At 39.1% G+C, this 18,727-nt stretch overlaps 1 protein-coding gene across 2 annotated transcripts in view; it reads right to left on the bottom strand.

Moving 5' to 3' along the window:
* Nucleotides 1-13,747, bottom strand: part of CASP8 (caspase 8) — a 54,595-nt gene extending 40,848 nt beyond the window's left edge. The window contains exon 1 of one of the 2 annotated variants that reach the window (XM_082467202.1): nt 9,303-13,747. The gene's annotated coding sequence lies outside the window, so the exon portion shown is untranslated. The remainder of the gene's footprint in view (nt 1-9,302) is intronic. The other variant, XM_082467199.1, reaches the window with a different exon arrangement.
* Between the last annotated feature and the right edge of the window lie 4,980 nt (nt 13,748-18,727).

The following is an 18,727-nucleotide window of genomic DNA, read 5'->3' as shown; positions in this document are numbered from 1 at the left end:
TATTATTATTTTTTTAAGCACCATTTTATCTACCACCTTGGTCTCCTTTAAAGAAATTGAATCAATAATTAATAATTTGCTAAAAAAGAAAGCACCAAGCCCAGACAGGTTCACTGTCAAATTCTACCAGACATTTAAGGAAGAAACCAATTACATCAATTCTCATGATCTCTTCCAGATGTAGAAGCAGAGAGACTACTTCTTAACTCATTTTATGAGGTCAGTATTACCCTAATAGCAAAACCAGACAAAAGCATTACAACAAAGTAAAACTATAGACCGATATCTCTCATGAACATAGAATGCAAAAATCTTGAACAAAATATTAGCAAATTGAATCAACATTGTATAAAGATTTCCACACCAAGACCAGCAGAGATTTATTCTAGGTGTGCAAGCTGGTTCAACATTTGAAAATCAATTAATGTAAGCCATCATATCAATAAGATTTTTAAAAATTGTGTGATTATATCAATAAGTGCAGAAATAGCATTTGACAAAATCCACCACCCATTTATGACCAAAATTTTTAGCATGTTAAGAATAGGGGGAACTTCCTCAGCCTGATAAAGAACATCTACAAAAAATCTACAGTTGACCTCATACTTAATAATGAGAAACTAGACGATTTCCCCCTAAGATAGGAACAAGGCAAGGATATTCCCTCTCACAACTCCTTTTTGACATCATACTGGAAGTCCTAGTTAATGCAATAAGATAATAAAAGGTACACAGATTTGAAAGGAAAAAATAAAACCATCTTTGTTCACAGATGACATGATTGTCTGTGAAGAAAACCTCAGAGATACTCCTGGAACTAGTAAGCTATTATACTAAGGTTGTAGGATAGAGGTTACTATACAAACATTCACCACTTTCTGATACACCTGCGAAGAATAATTGGAATTTGAAATTTAAAATATACACTATTCAAGGGAGATGCAAGAGGGAGGAGATATGGAGATATATGTATATGTATAGCTGATTCACTTTGTTATAAAGCAGAAACTAACACACCATTGTAAAGCAATTATACTCCAATAAAGATGTTAACAAATATATATATATATATATACACTATTCACATTAGCACCAAAAAATGAAACACATAGGTATAAATCTAAAAAAATATATATATATACATATATACAAATATATATATGTATGTGTACACACACACTAGATTATATGAGAAAACAATAAGACTCTGATGAGAGAAATCAAAGATCTAAATAAATGGAGAGGTATCCCATGTTCATGAATAGAAAGACTCAATATTGTTAAGATGTCAGTTCTTCCTAACTTGATCTGTGGATTCAATGCAAAATCCCAATCAAAATCCCAACAAGATACATTGTGGATCTTTACAAACTGATTCTAAAGTTTGTACAAAAAGGCAAAAGACCTAGAATAGTCAGCACAAAACTGAAGAAGAAGAACAAAGTTGGAAGGCTTTGAGAGTTACTATAAACTTCAAGACTTACTCTAAAGCTACAGTAGACAGTGTGTTATTGGTGAAAGAATTGACCAATGGAACAGAATAAAGGGCCCAGAAATAGAGCCACACAAATATAGACAACTTGATCATTGACAGAGAAGCAAAGACAATCAAATGGAAAAAGGATAGTCTTTTCATCAAATGGAAACTGGCACAAAAGACATCCACATTAAAAAATAAAAGAAAAAAAAACTAGATTCTGACCTTACACATTTCACAAAAAATAACTCAAAATGGATCTTAGATATAAATGTAAAACACAAATTTTTAAAACTTTTAGGAGGTAACATAGAAAAAAACCTGGATGACCTTGGGCTTGGTGATGAATTTTTAGATAGAACAACAAAAGCATAATCAATGAAAGAAATAATTGACAAGCTGGACTTTATTAAAATTAAAAACTTCTGTTCTTCAAAAGAGAATGAAGAGTTAGAGGATAATCAACCCAATTATAAGGTGGGCAAAAGATTTGAAAAGACACCTCACCAAAAAAGATATACAGATGGCAAATAAGCATATGAAAAGATGTTCAACATTGTACGTCATTAGGGAATTGCAAATTAAAACAACAATGAGACACCAATATGTACCTTCTAGAATCAATAAAACAAAACACTGACAACACCAGATACTAGCAAGAGTGTGTAGCAACAGGAACTCTCATTCATTGCTGGTGGGAATGAAAAATGGTACAACCACTTTGGAAGAGAGTTTGATAATTTTTCCTAAAACTAAACATATTCTTGCCATAAACCCAGCAATTATTCTCATAGGTATGTGCCCAAAGGAGTTGAAAACTTATGTCCACACACACACAAAAACTGCATATGAATGTTTATAGCAAATTTATTCATAATTCATAATTGCCAAAACTTGGAAGCAACCAAGATATCCTTCAGTAAATGAATGAATAAACAAACTGTGGTACATCCATACCATGGAATATTATTCAGCAATAAAAAGGAATGAGTTATCAAGCCATGAAAAGACGTGGAGGAAACGTAAGTGCATAAGTGAAAGAGCCCAGTCTGAAAAGACTATGTACTGTATGATTCCAACAATATGACATTCTGGAAAAGGTAAAACTAGAGAGACAGTAAAAAGATCAGTGGTTGCCAGAGATTAGGGGAAGGGTGAATAGATGGAGCACAGGGGACTTTTAGGACACTCAAACGATTCTATATGACACTGTAATGGTGGATACATGACATTTTGCATTTGGCAAAACCACTAAAATATGTACAACCTGAAGAGTGAACCCTAAAGTAAACTATAGATTTAGTTAGTAACAATAATGTACCAGTATTGGTTCATTAATTGTAACAAATGTACCACACTAATGCAAAATGCTAATAATAGAGGAAAGACAGGGTAGACAGCAGAAGCAAGAAGAACTACAATCCTGTAGCCTGTGGAACAAAAACCACTTTCACAGAAATATAGACAAGATGAAAACGCAGAGGGCTATATACCAGATGAAGGAACAAGATAAAACCCCAGAAAAACAACTAAATGAAGTGGAGAGAGGTAATTTTCCAAAAGAAGAATTCAGAATAATGATAGTGAAAATGATCCAGGACCTCGGAAAAAGAATGGAGGCAAAGATCGAGAAGATGCAAGAAATGTTTAACAAACACCTAGAAGAATTAAAGAACAAACAAACAGAGATGAACAATACAATAACTGAAATGAAAAATACACTAGAAGGAATCAGTAGCAGAATAACTGAGGCAGAAGAACGGATAAGTGACCTGGAAGACAGAATGGTGGAATTCACTGCCACAGAACAGAATAAAGAAAAAAGAATGAAAACAAATGAAGACAGCCTAAGAGACCTCTGGGACAACATAAAATGCAGCAACATTCGTATTATAGGGGTCCCAGAAGGAGAAGAGAGAGAGAAAGGACCAGAGAAAATATTTGAAGAGATTATAGTTGAAAACTTCCCTATCATGGGAAAGGAAATAGCCACCCAAGTCCAGGAAGTGCAGAGAGTCCCATACAGGATAAACCCAAGGAGAAACACGCCGAGACACATAGTAATCAAACTGGAAAAAATTAAAGACAAAGAAAAATTATTGAAAGCAACAAGGGAAAAATGACAAATAACATAAAAGGGAACTCCCATAAGGTTAACAGCTGATTCCTTGGCAGAAACTCTACAAGCTAGAAGGGAGTGGCATGACATATTTAAAGTGATGAAAGGGAAGAACTTACAACCAAGATTACTCTATCCAGCAAGGAACTCATTCAGATTCATTGGAGAAATCAAAAGCTTTACAGACAAACAAGAGGTAAGAGAATTCAGCACCACCAAATTAGCTCTACAACAAATGTTAAAGGAACTTCTCTAAGTGGGAAACACAAGAGGACAAAAGCACCTACAAAATCAAACCCAAAACAATTAAGAAAATGGTAATAGGAACATACATATCGATAATTACCTTAAACATGAATGGATTAAATGCTCCAACCAAAACACACAGGCTCACTGAATGGATACAAAAACAAGACCCATATATATGCTGTCTACAAGAGACCCACTTCAGACCTAGGGACACATAAACACTGAAAGTGTGGAGATGGAAAAACATATTCCATGCAAATGGAAATCAAAAGGAAGCTGGAGTAGCAGTACTCATATCAGATAAAATTGACTTTAAAATAAAGAGTGTTACAAGAGACAAGGAAGGACACTACATAATGATCAATGGATCAATCCAGGAAGAAGATATAACCATTATAAATATATATACACCCAACATAGGAGCACCTCAATACATAAGGCAACTGCTAATAGCTATAAAAGAGGAAATCGACAGTAATACAATAATAGTGGGGTATTTTAACACCTCCCTTACAACAATGGACAGATCATCCAAACAGAAAATTAATAAGGAAACATAAGCTTTAAATGAGACAATAGACCAGATAGATTTAATTGATATTTATAGGACATTCCATCCAGAAACAGCAGATTATACTTTCTTCTCAAGTGCACATGGAACATTCTCCAGGACAGATCACATCTTGGGTCACAAATCAAGCCTCAGTAAATTTAAGAAAATTGAAATCATATCATGCATCTTTTCTGACCACAACGCTATGAGATTAGAACTCAATTACAGGGAAAAAAACGTAAAAAACACAAACACATGGAGGCTAAACAATACATTACTAAATAACCAAGAGATCACTGAAGAAATCAAAGACGAAATCAAACAATACCTAGAGACAAATGACAATGAAAACACGAAGATCCAAAACCTATGGGATGCAGCAAAAGCATTTCTAAGAGGGAAGTTTATAGCAATACAATCATACCTCAAGAAACAACAAACATCTCAAATAAACAATCTAACCTTACACCTAAAGGAACTAGAGAAAGAAGAACAAACAAAACCCAAAGTTAGCAGAAGGAAAGAAATCATAAAGATCAGAGCAGAAATAAATGAAATAGAAACAAAGAAAACAATAGCAAAGATCAATAAAACTAAAAACTGGTTCTTTGAGAAGATAAATAAAATTGATAAACCATTAGCCAGACTCATCAAGAAAAAGATGGAGAGAACTCACATCAATAAAATTAGAAATGAAAAAGGAGAAGGTAAAACGGACACCGCAGAAATACAAAGCATCCTAAGAGACTACTACAAGCAACTTTATGCCAATAAAATGGACAACTTGGAAGAAATGGACAAATTCTTAGAAAGGTATAACCTTCCAACACTGAACCAGGAAGAAATAGAAAATATGAACAGACCAATCACCAGTAATGAAATTGAAACTGTGATTTAAAATCTTCCAACAAACAAAAGTCCAGGACCAGATAGCTTCACAGGTGAATTCTATAAAATATTTAGAGAAGAGCTAACACCCATCCTTCTCAAACTCTTCCAAAAAATTGCAGAGAAAGGAACACTCCCAAACTCATTCTATGAGGCCACATCACCCTGATGCCAAAATCAAAGATACTACAAAAAAAACAAAAAATTACAGACCAATATCACTGATGAATATAAATGCAAAAATCCTCAACAAAATACTAGCAAACAGAATCCAACAACACATTTAAAGGATCATACACCATGATCAAGTGGGATTTATCACAGGGATGCAAGGATTCTTCAATATATGCAAATCAATCAATGTGATACACCATATTAACAAATTGAAGAAGAAAAACCATATGGTCATCTCAATAGATGCAGAAAAAGCTTTTGACAAAATTTAACACCCATTTATGATAAAAACTCTCCAGAAAGTGGGCATAGAGGGAACTTCCCTCAACATAATAAAGGCCATATATGAAAAACCCACAGCAAACATCATTCTCAATGATGAAAAACTGAAAGCATTTCCTCTAAGATCAGGAAAAAAACAAGGATGTCCACTCTCACCACTATTATTCAAAATAGTTTTGGAAGTCCTAGCCACGGCAATCAGAGAAGAAAAAGAAATGAAAGGAATACAAATTGGAAAAGAAGAAGTAAAACTGTCACTGCAGATGACATGATACTATACATAGAGAATCCTAAAGATGCCATCAGAGAACTACTAGAGCTAATCAATGAATCTGGTAAAGTTGCAGGATACAAAATTAATGCACAGAAATCTCTTGCATTCCTATACACTAATGATGAAAAATCTGAAAGAGAAATTAAGGAAACACTCCCATTTACCATTGCAACAAAAAGAATAAAATACCTAGGAATAAACCTACCTAGGGAGACAAAAGACCTGTATGCAGAAAACTATAAGACACTGATGAAAGAAATTAAAGATGAGACAAACAGATGGAGAGATATACTATGTTTTTGGATTGGAAGGATCAATATTGTGAAAATGACTATACTACCCAAAGCAATCTACAGATTCAATGCAATCCCTATCAAATTACCAATGGCATTTTTTACAGAACTAGAACAAAAAATCTTAAAATTTGTATACAGACACAAGAGATCCTGAATAGCCAAAGCGGTCTTAAGGGAAAAAAATGGAGCTGGAGGAATCAGACTCCCTGACTTCAGACTATACTACAAAGCTACAGTAATCAAGACAATATGGTACTGGCACAAAAACAGAAATACAGATCAATGGAACAGGATAGAAAGCCCAGAGATAAACCCACACACCTATGGTCAACTAATCTATAACAAAGGAGGCAAGGATATACAAAGGAGAAAAGAAACTCTCTTCAATAAGTGGTGCTGGGAAAACTGGACAGCTACATGTAAAAGAATGAAATTAGAACACTCCCTAACACCATACACAAAAATAAACTCAAAATGGATTAGAGACCTAAATGTAAGACCAGACACTATAAAACTCTTACAGGAAAGCATAGGAAGAACACTCTCTGACATAAATCACAGCAAGATCTTTTTTGATCCACCTCCTAGAGTAATGGAAGTAAAACCAAAAATAAACAAATGGGACCTAATGAAACTTAAAAGCTTTTGCACAGCAAAGGAAACCACAAACCAGACGAAAAGACAACCCTCAGAATGGGAGAAAATATTTGCAAACGAATCAATGGACAAAGGATTAATCTCCAAAATATATAAACAGCTCATGCAGCTCAATATTAAAAAACAAAAACAAAAAAACCCAATCCAAAAATGAGCAGAAGACCTAAACAGACATTTCTCCAGAGAAAACATACAGATGGCCAAGAAGCACCTGAAAAGCTGCTCAACATCACTAATTATTAGAGAAATGCAAATCAAAACTACAATGAGGTATCACCTCACACTAGTTAGAATGGGCATCATCAGAAAATCTACAAACAACAAATGCTGGAGAGGGTGTGGAGAAAAGGGAACACTCTTGCACTGTTGGTGGGAATGTAAATTGATACAGCCAGTATGGAGAACAGTATGGAGGTTCCTTAAAAAAACTAAAAATAGAATTACCATATGATCCAGCAATCTGACTACTGGGCATACACCCAGAGAAAACCATAATTCAAAAAGACACATGCACCCCAATGTTCATTGCAGCACTATTTACAATAGCCAGGACATGGAAGCAACATAAATTCCCATCGATAGACGAATGGATAAAGAAGATGGGGTACATATATACAATGGAATATTACTCAGCCATAAAAAGGAACGAAATTGGGTCAATTGTAGAGACGTGGATGGATCTAGAGATTGTCATACAGAGTGAAGTAAGTCAGAAAGAGAAAAACAAATATCCTATCTTAACTCATATATATGGCACCTAGAAAAATGGTACAGATGAACCGGTTTGCAGGGCAGAAATTGAGACACAGATGTAGAGAACAAACGTATGGACACCAAGGGGGGGAAGTGGTGGGGGAGGGTGGTGATGGTGGGATGAACTGGGAGATTGGGATTGACATGTATACACTAATATGTATAAAATGGATAACTAATAAGAACCTGCTGTATAAAAAAATAAATAAAATAAAATTCAAAAATTAAAAATGTAATAATAGAGGAAAAGGTGTGGAGAGAGGAAGGATGGTGGGGAGGCATATGGGAACTCTGTACTTTCTGCTCAGTTTTTCCAGTTTTTCTAAAGCTATTCTAAAAAATAAAGTCTATTACTTAAAAAAAAGTCTCACTCATATAAGATCACTGATTAATAGATAAAGATGCCACTGCAATGAAGTGAAGAAAGAATGGTGTTTATATAAATAATGACAGATCAGTTGGATAGCCATATAAAAATGAATCTTTATCTCCTACCTACAGAAAATTCAAATCTAGAGGATCATAAATCTAAATATGAAAAGCAAAGCAACAATGCTTTTATAACAAACCCTAAGAGAATGTCTTCATGATGGACTCTTAAATAGGACACCAAAAGTGCTAACCATAAGGGGAAAAAAAGGGTCAGCTGGACTGTTTCAGAATTAAGAGTTTCTGTTCAGAAGAGGATGCCATTAAGAGAGTAAAAAGGCAGGCAGGGAACAGGAGAAGAAGTTATGATACGGAGCAATCTCTAAGATGTGCTGGTTAGTAAGAAGGGGTATTGCAGAACAGCATGATTAGAATGACAAACAGATGCACACAGGGCCACCGCTAGACATCATAATGGTGCCTCCTCTGCGTCCCAGCCCCTTCGATACTGTGGATCAACGCCTCCAAAATGGAAATCCTTCAAATGATTTTCTGAAGGAAAATTTGCATCTTGCTTTGAAATGAGTATTAACTGAAAGACACACTCAGGCAGAAAACCTAAACTGATGATTTTGCCAGTTGGGATCGTCCGTCACGGGCCACTTCTGTCAGCCGCGTCCCCACCAGATCTGGTTGGATATTCATTCAGCAGACAAGCTGCTTACACACCAGAGTCCCTTACGCAGGACCTTCATACAACTCGGCAACTTCCCCATGATTTTCTTGCCCTACATTTCCTATTATATTGTTCTGGATATTTTTCTTTGTCTTGTTAATTATTTAAGCAGTGGAAAAAGAGAGAATTAATCACCATGACTAAGGAAGTAGGGTGTTTGGACCTCAAAAATTGAGGCTGTTATTCATTAACTGGTTGGACCAAGGAGAATTATAAGAAATCCTGCAACCCCTGGGGCAAAGCAGAGCTGAGGAGAAAGACAGAGTCAGGAGAAAGGATCTCCAACCCCAAAGGTACAACCAACCCCAAATGGGCTCTCGGTTGATTTCAGAAGAAAGTTGTAATGCATACACATATATATGTATGTATGTATATTCAATTAAAAGAAAGTATCACCTGGGCGTCCCTGGGGCCACCAGCCTAGACCACTCCAGAAACAAATCAGTTCCTTCCTAAAATTCCAGATAAACCTTACCAGAAGGCCAATACAGGTGCTTCTTTCTGGGATGTGTTCTTGCCAAGAAACGCCTCAAAAATATAATGAAAGTAAAATGAAGAACATATTGCTAGTGTTCCTGCGAACATAACTGCTGGAATTTCCACAGGCAGAACAGACTCAACAAATCAGCGTGAGAGGGTGGGGAGGCGAGCAGGAAATGAGACACGCCCTCTTCCATGTCTTGGCTTCATGACCGGTCATGCAGAGGAGAGGAGAGAGAACGTGCCAGGGAAGTGAGGTACCCAAACTGGAGTCTGGGCTGGTCAATTTAGGTCTCAGTCCAATTTCTACATTCCAAAAGGAGGGAGTTAGGCTAGATAATCTCTAAGAACACTTTCAGTTCAAACACTTAATGAGTGCATTTAATATGTTCTTTTTTTCATTCAGGGACTCAACTGTTTTTCTTCTAGGACTCTAGTAAGTTAAGACGTTCATTCATTTAAATATATATAGAGAGAGAGCATATATATATATATGCCTATATGTATGTTTATATGTCTATATATACACACACACACACATACACAGGGGCGGGGGGAGAGAGAGAGACCCTATTTTGAGCCAGATACTGTTCTGGCATAAAGCAGTGAAAGAAACAGAAAAAGTTCTAGCCCTCATGATGTGATTCAGTTTGAATTTTTTCTTATATAAAAATGATGGGGGTGATGGGCAATAGGCACATGAAAAGATGCTCAACATTACTAATTATTAGAGAAATGCAAATCAAAACTATAACAAGGTACCACCTCACACCAGTCAGAATGACCATCATCAAAAAATCTACAAACAATAAATGCTGAAGAGGGTGTGGAGAAAAAGGAACCCTCCTACACTGTTGGTGGGAATGTAAATTGGTACAGACACTACGGAGAATAGTATGGCGATTCCTTAAAAAAATAAAAATAGAGCTACCATATGATCCAGCAATCCCACTCCTGGGCATATATCTGGAGAAAAACATGGTTCAAAAGGATACATGCACCCCAGTGTTCATTGCAGCACTGTTTACAATAGCCAAGACATGGAAGCAACCTAAATGTCTGTTGACAGAAGAATGAATAAAGATATGGTACATATTTTCAATGGAATATTACTCAGCCATTTAAAAGAATGAAATAATGCCATTTGCAGCAACATGGATGGACCTGGAGATTATCATACTAAGTGAGGTAAGTCAGAGAGAGAAAGACAAATAATATCATATTATATCGCTTATATGCGGAATCTAAAAAAAAAAAATGATACAAATGAACTTATTTACAAAACAGAAACAGACTCACAGACTTAGAAAACAAACATGGTTGGGCTTCCCTGGTGGCACAGTGGTTAAGAATCCGCCTACCAATGCAGGGGACACAGGTTCAAGCCCTGGTCTGGGAAGATCCCACATGCCTCGGAGCAACTAAGCCTGTGCTCCACAACTACTGAGCCTGCACTCTAGAGCCTGCGAGCCACAACTACTGAAACCCACGCACCTAGAGCCCGTGCTCCTCAACAAGAGAAGGCACCACAATGAGAAGCCCATGTACCACAACGAAGAAGAGTAACCCATGCTCGCCACAACTAGAGAAAGCCCATGCGCAGCAATGAAAACCCAACTCAGCCAAAAATAAATAAATAAAATAAATAAATTTATAAAAATTAAAAAAAACAAACAAACATGGTTACCAAAGGGAAAAGTCAGGGGGAGAGATAAATTGGGAGTTTGAGATTGACATATACACACTACTATATTTAAAACAGATAACCAACAAGGACCTACTGTATAGCACAGGGAACTCTGCTCAATATTCTGTAGTAACCTAAATGGGAAAAGAATTTGAAAAAGAATAGATACATGTACATGTATAACTAAATCACTTTGCTGCACACTTGAAACTAACACAACATTGTAAATCAACTATACTCCAATATAAAATAAAAATGAAATTTTTTAAATGAGGGGAGAACTTTTAGTCCTGAGACACAATGTCACAGATTCACTTTTTACAATTCCTCCCCTCTAAGTACAACTAAATACCCTGAAAATAATTCCACAATCACACAAGGGCTCTCAGGGGTGCCAAGAAGAAGCAGACTGGGGAGGGATCTGAAGATTTGAGGAAAGACACCCTGTTTTGTCCCCTTGGCTTTCTTTTCATCTCTCATATATGCCAGACTGAGAACTAGAGAGGTCTACAACTAGAGCTGCCAAAAAGCAAAGATTAAAAAGAACAAAATAAAAGAAAACAACAAGAAAAGAAAAGCCTGCTCTCTCTCTCTAACAGGACTGGGAAGAGAGTGGCCAAGCAGAAAGCTAGCGGGGGAACAGCCCTTGATTCGAGTACAAGGAGGTGTCAGCGATGAATTCCCCACCCAACACTTGGGGCAGCTGCTGGGTCAGCAGGACCAGCCTGGGGCTCATGCCTCACTCCAAACCCAGAGCTGTGGCAGGATATCCTGGTGGTCCCTTGGGTCTATACTGAGGAACTGTGAACAGTTGACGATGAGATTGTTAACCAGACTCAGAATTCTAGGTTTGTTGATGCTTCTCCTGCTAGCTATTAAATGCAAGTAAAGCTCCTCATGAGGTCCAGTTCTTAACTAACAAATCCCCAGGCACAGAAAAAAGTGGCTACCACCAAAGAGCATCACAGAAAGATCAACAGACAGTGTGAGGCAAAAATGGTCTCCTGGACAATCGGACAAGGGCCTTCCCCCAAGAGGTCTCTGAGTCCAGTTACTCAATGAGTAGGTCTCATAAGAGGAAATTGATGGGCTCCCCACCAAGGAACTCATGCAGGTACCAGGCCATGGGGGGTTTGACCGGCGGCTCGCTGGGTCTGCACAGTGACTGATTTTTGGCTAATGCAGGTGCTATTCTTTTCACCCCTCCTGATGAACTAGAGATAAATCAGAGAGCCCCAGACACTTTCACCTAGATCTCTCAGCTTTCAAAAGTAAACAAGACTGGGGGTTAGGCTGAGGTCTCTCTGTCCCCAGTGGGGACGAGAGGCCAGATGCTGAGGTTAGATTTCAATGGTGGGGGAAGTATTGCACTTCTTGGGCCTTTCTAGATATTGATGCACCAGTGACTGTGGTCTTCCAACCCCTGGCACCAAGATGAGCACCGAACAGACAATGTGCTCTGGTTTGGGGGCTGAGGCCACCCCCCTTACCAGGACCTTTGCCCAAACCTGACTATGGATAGATCCCTTCAAGTCCCTGTAAACCTCCCTTATTATGGCCCCCACCACTGAATGTGTTCATGGTATTGATGATTTGTCTATGTGGACCCCCAATCACCTTCACCCTCTACCTCTGATGGGAACTGCTGCAGTTAGGGTCATCTTACTGGGGCACGTGGAAGACCTTGAACCTGCCTGACTACAAGTGCTTAGTGCTATTGTACCCCCAAAACAGTATCAGCTGCCTAGGGAAGAAAAGGAAATAACTGCCCTCACTGCTGAGCCCAAGGAAGCCCAAGTGCTGTGTGAGACTCTATTCAGCAGTCCTGTCTGCCTTGTGCACAAAACTTCGGGTGCCTGGAAAATTACCATTGATTACAGGGGGCTCAACGCTGTGCTGCTGTCCTTGTGCTGGTGGTACCTGACACTGAGACTATCACAGATGCTATTGCCCAAGCTGAGGGAACTTGATATGTGACAGTTCACATTGCAAATGCCTTTTTCAGCATCCTTCTCACTCGATCATCAGGATCGGTTTTCTTCTATGTGAAATGGGTTACAACATACCTTTAACATCCTTCCACAAGGCAACCTAAGCTCCTGAGCTATCTGCCATCAGGTGGATCCTTACTGTGGAAAATTTCTGCTCCTGGAGGCTGTTAACGCCTCCTCCTGGTGGGCTCAGACCAGGGCACAACCCAGTAAGGACTGGACCCTCTGTTGGCCCACATGCAGCAACACAACTAGGCTATGAACACAGACACATCACAGAATCCTAATACCTAACTGAAATCCCTGACCATAATCTGGGAAGGGGCGTGGCTTCTCATTTCAGAGGAGACAATTGCCAAGCTTTTGGTCCCCTCTGCCCCCCACAAATAAAAAGAAGGCCCAGTGACTGGTGGGACTATTCAGCTACTCACTCGCTCACATTCCCCCTGTGGGATCTTGACAGCACCCACCTATCAGTTTAACAGAAAGGTCACTACGTGTGAGTGAGACTTCCGACAAACAGGATGTCCTGGAAACCCTCCAATGGCCCACCCAGGCCGTCCTTCCCCTGGGCCACACAGAACCACATCTGCCATTTGAGTTACAAGTCTCAGCAATCTCCCTATTTGCAAATTGGAGCCTATGGCAGAAGGACAGTGCCACAGGTCATAGGTGCCTGTTGGGCTTTTGGACACATAAGCTCCTGGAGTCAGCTGGAATGTACACACCCTTTGAGGGACAACTGTTGGCCTGTTATTGGGCATTGGTGGATACTAAGTGTATGATCCAAGGCCATGAAGTAATCTTGAGACCAGAAATCCCAGTCATGTTGTGGGGCTGAGCAGAGGCCTCAGATTCCAGGGTGGGAGTGACTCAAGATCATCCATAGTAAAATAGAGATACAGGAGTGGGCAGGCAGGAGACATACAGGAATGGACAAACCTTGCCCAGCTGGGCTCTCACAACTCCTTGAAAAGGTCTCAGGAATGCCCCTCCGCCTACCAGACATCTTGCTGGAGGAGCCATCACCTCTACCAGCCCAATGGGGGCCCGGGTATAAAGACCTCTTGAACCACCCAGGGGCTTGGTTCATGATGGCTCCTCCTGGTTAACTTCTACCTGGCTGGCATGTGGTGCACCTGCCATCCAAATGTTCACCAAAGTTGGGAGGATAACGGATGAACACAGTGAGAACTTCAACAAAGAGATAGGATGTGTAAGAAAGTACTAAATGGAAGTTATAACTGAACTGGAAAATACACTAGAGGGGTTCAACAGCAGGCTGGGTGAGGTAGGAGAATGAATCAGTGAGCTAGAAGACAAAGCAATGGAACTCACTCAGAGCAGCAAAACAAAAAAGGAATTTTATAAAGTGAGGATACCTTTGGAAATTCCCTGGCAGTCCAGTGGTTAGGACTCTGCGCCCTCAATGCCAAGGGCTCGGGCTCGATCCCTGGTTGGGGAACTGAGATCCCACAAGCCACAAAGCGCAGCCAAAAAAAAAAAAAAAAAAACCTTTTAGGACCGTTGGAACAACATCAAGCAGAATAACATTCATGTTGTATGGGTCCCAGAAGGAGAAGAGAGAAAGAAAAGGCCAGAATCAAAATAAAAATTCTGCACAGCAAAGGAAACCATCATCAAAATGAAAAGGCAACCTACTGAATAGGAGACGATATCTGCAAATCTTATGTCTGATAAGGAGGTAATATCAATACTATATAAAGAACTCATACAACTCAACAACAACAGCAAAACAACCCTATTGAAGAATGGGCAGAGGCTCTAGATAGACATTTTTCCGAAGACATACAGATGGCAAACAGACACAAGAAAAGATGTTCAACATCACTAATTATTAGAGAAATGCAAATCAAAACCACAATGAGATAGCTCTTCACAACTGTCAGAATGCCTCTGATCAAAAAGACAAGAAATAACAAATGTTGGAGAGGATGTGGAGAAAAGGGAATCTTTGTACACCATTGGTGGGACTGTAGCTTGGTGCAGCCACTATGGAAAAGAGTATGGAGATGTCTCAAAAGGTTAAGAATAGAACTACCATATGACCCAGCTAATCCACTTCTGGGTATTTATCCAAAGAACAAGAAAACACTAATTTAAAAAGATGTATACACCCATATGTTCATTGTGGCTTTATTTACAATACCCAAGGTATGGAAGCAACCTATCATCAATGGATGAATAAAGAAAATGGAATACTACTCAGTCATATAAAAAAAAATGAAATCCTGCCTTTTGCAACAAAATGCATGGACCTTGAAGGTATTATGCTAAGTGAAATAAGTCATACAGAGAAAGACAAATACCATGTGATTTCACTCATAGGTGGAATCTAAAACAAGCAAAAAAACAAAAACAAATGAACAAACAAAATGAAACAAAAACAAACTCATAGATACAGTGAACTGATTAGTGGTTACCAGAAGGGAGGGGGGTCAGGGGGTGGGGGAAATAGATGAAAGGGGTCAACTATAGGGGGATGGATGGCAACTAGACTTGTGGTGGTGGTCACTTTGTAGTGTATACAGTTGTCGAATTATAATGCTGTATGCCTGAAACTTACTTTTTAAAAAAAGTAGTGAAACCCTTGGTTTGGAAAAGTAAAAAGGAAGTAAAAAAAAAAAACTGTCTAAAAACGAAAATGATCTAAGCTGTACATTTATAATTCTTGTGCATTCCTCAGTATTTGTATAATATTTCAATTAAAAGTTTTCATTAAAAAAAATACGACATTTCTGGTCTCCTGATTTTCTGTTTTTCCTCCTAGACCTTGCTGGATGTTTTCATAAAGATAGAGAAAACGATCCTACCGGAGAAAAGAAACTGAGACACATTGAAAAGACTCCAAATGGTTAGGAATCTGATGAAGAAAGTCAAAGACTATGAAGATTTAAGTGGAGGGTAGAAATAACTGACACTTTTTCAGCTCAATTTATTCTTTCATTGAAAAAATCATGTCACACCATTCTTCTTCTTTGTTTGTTTTGTATTGCTTCTGTATTTTTTCCAAATTTTATTTCATTTATTATAATGTTATATAAGTATATATAAACATAAAGCTACATATAAATGCTTTACGCTTATAGCTCTTGTACATGGATATAAGCAAAAAAAGTTTATGGATCAGACACAAGTAAAACTATAAAACTACATATAAATTATAAAAATTATATACATTATTTAAATAATTATATAAATAATTACATTAAACAAAGATGGACTAAAATTCTAATTTTAAGAAAAGACTTATGGGACTGGATTTTGTAAAACAAAACAAAACAAAAACAAACAGACAAACAAAAAAACAAAACTGACAATACACTGCTTACAACAGACAGTTCAAGTGTAAAGACACTGAACACTGAAAATATCACGATGGTATTATACTAACATCAAACAAGTAGACACAAAGCAAAAGTGATCAGAACTAAAATGAGAAGTAGACAATCCACAGTCATAGTATGTGATATTTATGCACCTCTCTCAGTTACTGACAAGACAGAGAGGAAAAGCAGTAGAGCTACAGGAGATTCAAATAACACAATGATCTTGACCTATGAACCTCTCCCAGTAACTGACAAGACAGAGAGGAAAAGCAGTAGAGCTATAGGAGTTTCAAATAACACAATGATCTTGACCTATGTGACAAAGTTGATTAATTAAGAGATAGAAGTATAAGCATGCTAGATGTAAATGTAGAATTATACCAGAAGAAACAGCTTTAGATGTCCCAGGTGGTACCATGGGGAAAAGAACCAGTAAAGTGGGGACTTTGGGATCTCCCACTGGTAAACAAATGCCTCCTTGGCTACCAGCCACTTCTTTGCACTCAACTAGATCAGCCAGACTTCCTGTCAATTGTTGGCAGTCTGTTCTGTTCCCACACTTCACAGCCTCCCAGACTGAAAAAGAACATGTGCAGTGAGACTCAGATATAAAAGAACTCCTTGGGACTTCCCTGGCAGCCCAGTGGTTAAGACTCCGTGCTTCCACTGCAGAGGGCATGGGTTTGACCCTTGGTGGGGTGAACTAAGATTCCCACGTGCTGTGCAGTGCGGCCAAAAAATATAAAATAAGAACTCCTTGATATTAGCCTAAAATCACTGATCTCTAACCAAGGCTCATTCCAGAACTTTCCCCTAAAGATTCTGGGCTTCCACGGCTGAATCATCAGCTGGGCCATTTAGGTGCTTCCTCTCAGAGCAGCCTGGCTTCATCATGAATGGCAGGCACCAAGTTGCCCACTTCAGTCATTCCTGAATGACTTCAACAATTTTTTTCATATTCCTCATTTACTCGTTCTTTTATTTATCTAATTTTTAACTGGTTCCCTTTCTTTACTTAAATAAAAATTGACAAATAAATGTTATTAAAAAAGGAAATTGGGGGACTTCCCTGGCAGTCCAGTGGTTGAGACTCCACACTCCCAATGCAGGGGGCATGGGTTCGATCCCTGGTCAGGGAAGTAAGATCCCGCATGCCAAGTGGCGTGGCCTAAATAAATAAATCTAAAAAAAAAAAAAAAAAAGAAATTTTACGTCACTACCATAAATGGAAAAACATTACATTTGCTACAGAAAATGAGCTGTAAAAATAAATAAAATGAAAATGTAACACTGTTTACTAAGCTCTAGCTAGATACTATTGCCTACTCTCTCCTTGGTCAAAAAGGGAAAGGAGCATATTTTGAGACATAATAGATATATTGGCTGTGACAGTGGATTTTTTTCCTGATGATGTAAGAGAATTATAAAGAGGATAACTTTTCACTGTGCCATCCACTGGTGTTGAACGCGTAATGACTATGCACCACCCAGTATCATTGGTGGTCCCTCTTCTGTTGTTGGGTCCCACGCTGCAGGGGACCTGTTCCTACAAGAACTTGGCTAAACGCCACCCTCCACCATGCATACACAGCAGGCTGGTAACTAGAGTGGACTAATAACCACTCTAGTTACTAGTGGGTGGGTGGGATCCAGTCTGCACCGACTCCAGTCAGTGCCTCCATGTCTGGACTGAGCACAGCAGCGGCGTCCACCACTTGCATCCCCCACGGTTTCCTCTGGAAATTCCAGGCTCATGTCAACGCTCCCAAAGTTCAAGTGGCCAGCTGCGTGCATTCTGCCCAGGCCCAACCCCACACAGCCTGAACATGGACTTATCAAGATATAATGGGCATGCCCAGGGGCTGCTCCTAGAAGGAAGGAGGGGGGATGGTGCATTGAAAGCCAATGTCAGCACCTCCGGCCTGGCTCTTCCTCTACTGACAACTTGATCTGCAACCCTCAGTCTCTGGGGAAGGATCTAAAGTTGCTATGTCAGCCACCAGGGTCAGCCTTCCAGAAGCAGGCAGTTAGGGAAAGAAGCCTAGTCTTTTACTATGCATATAGAAAGCAGCTGGGTGAGCTTGGACTCTGGAATCAGGCAGAGCTGCCTTCAGCTCTGCCTGTCGCCGAGGATCTGGACACCTTCCTTTGCTCCCCTGAGTCTTGGTCTTTTCACGTGGGAAATAGAGATAAAAAATGACTACCTGATAAGGTTGCCCTGGGGAGTCGTGCTTACGGATGTTCTCTTACAAGAGCTCCATAAATGCTAATTCCCTCAGGCAGCCACAGTCACCTACGCTCTGAAGCTCTTGGGGTCGGGAGGGCAGGCAGGAAGCTCAGCACGGATAACCAGTCACAGATCACACCAGACACAATGGGAACCAGAAATCAG

Source organism: Balaenoptera physalus, assembly GCF_965194825.1.
Source record: "Balaenoptera physalus genome assembly, chromosome: 6".
Taxonomy (NCBI): domain Eukaryota; kingdom Metazoa; phylum Chordata; class Mammalia; order Artiodactyla; family Balaenopteridae; genus Balaenoptera; species Balaenoptera physalus.
This window is presented reverse-complemented; position numbering and strand designations above follow the sequence as displayed.